Source organism: Montipora foliosa, chromosome 14 (assembly GCF_036669935.1).
Source record: "Montipora foliosa isolate CH-2021 chromosome 14, ASM3666993v2, whole genome shotgun sequence".
NCBI lineage: Eukaryota > Metazoa > Cnidaria > Anthozoa > Scleractinia > Acroporidae > Montipora > Montipora foliosa.
Window position 1 is genome coordinate 9,405,087 of NC_090882.1, and position 2,500 is coordinate 9,407,586.

General features: G+C 37.3%; 1 protein-coding gene across 4 annotated transcripts in view; it reads right to left on the reverse strand.

The window, feature by feature from the left end:
• Nucleotides 1-2,500, reverse strand: part of LOC137985614 (transmembrane protein 163a-like) — a 36,755-nt gene that overhangs the window by 27,550 nt on the left and 6,705 nt on the right. For 2 of the 4 annotated variants that reach the window (XM_068833248.1, XM_068833245.1), the window contains exons 1-2: nt 2,376-2,500; nt 800-1,103 (exon numbers count right to left, since the gene is read on the reverse strand). The exon at nt 2,376-2,500 is cut by the window's right edge. The gene's annotated coding sequence lies outside the window, so the exon portion shown is untranslated. The remainder of the gene's footprint in view (nt 1-799; nt 1,104-2,375) is intronic. The other 2 variants (XM_068833247.1, XM_068833246.1) reach the window with 2 other exon arrangements.

Sequence of the window (2,500 nt, forward strand, 5' to 3'; positions counted from 1 at the left end):
TAAAAACAGCCATAAGTCAAAAAGGGACTTTTCTAAGTGCTTGAACTAGAGATGTAGATTGCTAACACTTTATGTTATGTACACTCTGTTGTAAAGAGAAAGCAGTCGCTGGTTTCTTCGGCCATACTGCCTGACTGTGATTAGCTCATGTTTCTTAGCAGAGGTATCAGGGCCCGGTTGTTCGAAAGCCGATTAACCCTAATCCCAGATTGAAAATTAGGTAACCAAGGAAACTATTTCTCTATTCCCAAATGTTGTTCAAAGCTGATAATCAGCAAAACTTTACATTAGAAGAAGTCAATCTTGGAGAACAAAAATAAGAAAAAGAAACTTTCACCAAAAAGTTGAAAATATGAAACTAAAGTTTACACTAATCCTGGATTAAGTTAATCGGCTTTCGAAAAACCGGGCCCAGGTCTGCACATTGGCCTTGCACACCCTGCCATGATTGAATGCAACCTGCCATCTCTGCGAATTCATAACAACGACACTGAATAAATTATATTAATTATGCATGAGTATAGGAGTAGGAATCAGCAGGGAAAATGATCTGAATGGGTCAAGAAAGCTCAAATTTTCTTTCAATCACATTGATTGATAACAGATCCAAGATTTACAAATTAAAATGGTGCATCCTGTTCATGGAGCAGTACATGGAGAGAATTAAGGACATCTTTGGTGTTTTTTTCATTACCTAAATCAAGGATCTATATTAATAAGAATCACTGCAAAAAAATTATAAATGATGAACAAACTCTAGCTGACAATATTATTTTACTGTAAGCAATTTTGAACTCACCTTCTGCCAGAACTCCTTGTCCGAAACTTCACTTCAATATCATGGTTCAGCTCTATCTGTAGAATCACTTGGATACCTTTGCTTTTTCATTTCCTTCTCTTCTACAGGAAATACTAAGTATTCATCTCCTTTTTTGACCATTGTTGTTGCTCAGCAAAACGATTAGTGATGAACGCCCAGGGAACTCCCAAAAATATTGGTCATGCTATCACCATGAGGAAGTTTGGCCTTCATAGTTTGTCTTCCCAGCTTTTGTCTTCCCATTCTTTGTGTACTGGACTTGATACCGAGAAAATGACGAGGTCTGGTGAATTGCAAGTTAAAAAATGAGGACTGATCTAAGTAGTCGAATTACAAAAAGGAATTTCTAAATACAGAGCCGTAACAGCCCAAGGCGCTTCATGGCAGTGATGTAATAAAAGGCAGCTGAAATTATTTTATCCATCCTTAAGACATTCAAATTCTAATTTCACCAGTTGCCCCACCTGCGATCATAGACTTGAGACCCTCATAGTCTTAAATTTCATAGTCTTTTAAATTTTCTTAACATTTCTAGGCTCCTTGTAATGAATAAAGACTGTCTAAGGAGATGTTTTTATCGCCTAGAAGAATTTGATCTGTTCGGATCGGCAGGTTAGTTTTGCAGGTTGCAGGTTGCAGGTTGAAATTTACTGTGACTGTTACATGAATAGCTAACCTTAGGCCTAATTAGGCCTAAAAACGTTTCTTTAGGCCTCCTTAGGCCTAAAAACGTTTCTTTAGGCCTAATTAGGCCTAAGGTTAGCTATTCATGTAACAGTCACAGTAAATTTCAACCTGCAACCTGCAACCTGCAAAACTAACCTGCCGTGTTCGGATACCTCAGCTGAAAATTGAAGTGTCCGAAAATTTTAGGAATTAATATCTTCATTTCAGAAATTGCTAGCTGAACGTTACCTTCTAAGAACTTCCAACCAAACCATTTGCTCATCCGAAGCTGCTAGGTGACATTTTTAAGGGCCAGAAATTGCAAAAATATTCTTTCCAAAAACGTAAGGGACTTCTTTTCCCATGGCAGCAAATCTTTTACGTGATGTTTTAGGAAAGAAATATGCAGCTATCTGTCAGCGTAGAACCGACATTCTTAGAACAGTTTGACTGTCTCAAACACATATTTCACCGAAGATTATCGTTGGCTGCTGCTGAAAGAAGCAATCTATGTTTCACGTTTAAAGCCTGGGCTAAACGTGCAGTTACAGCATAGTAATAATTTTTGTTTTTTGTAAGCAACCTGTTTAACACTTGTGCACGCACAAATGTTAAGTTGTGTTATGTTATGCAACTTTGTATCATCTTTTCAAAATATAACCGTCATTGCTAAACATTGTAACGTTCTCCAATAATTATTGTAACGTATCTAGGAGAAACAGGCTCGAAGATTAAATGAAACTGATGATGGCATGAGTTAAATGCCGAAACATGTGTTTAAAAAGTTGCTTCGTGTGTCTTACATTTATTTTCACTTGATTTCATATCCGCAGTTCAATATATGATTCACTTCATAAGCTTATTCATTCGTTAAACAAAGAGAGTTTACCTAAGTCTTCACGCAGAACCCAACCGGTGAATTAAATCTTCAATCGCGTTCTTTTGTTCGCAGCGGACTAACAGATCTAATGGCGTATACGTAATCACATCATCGGCCCTCAACGTACTCCAAAA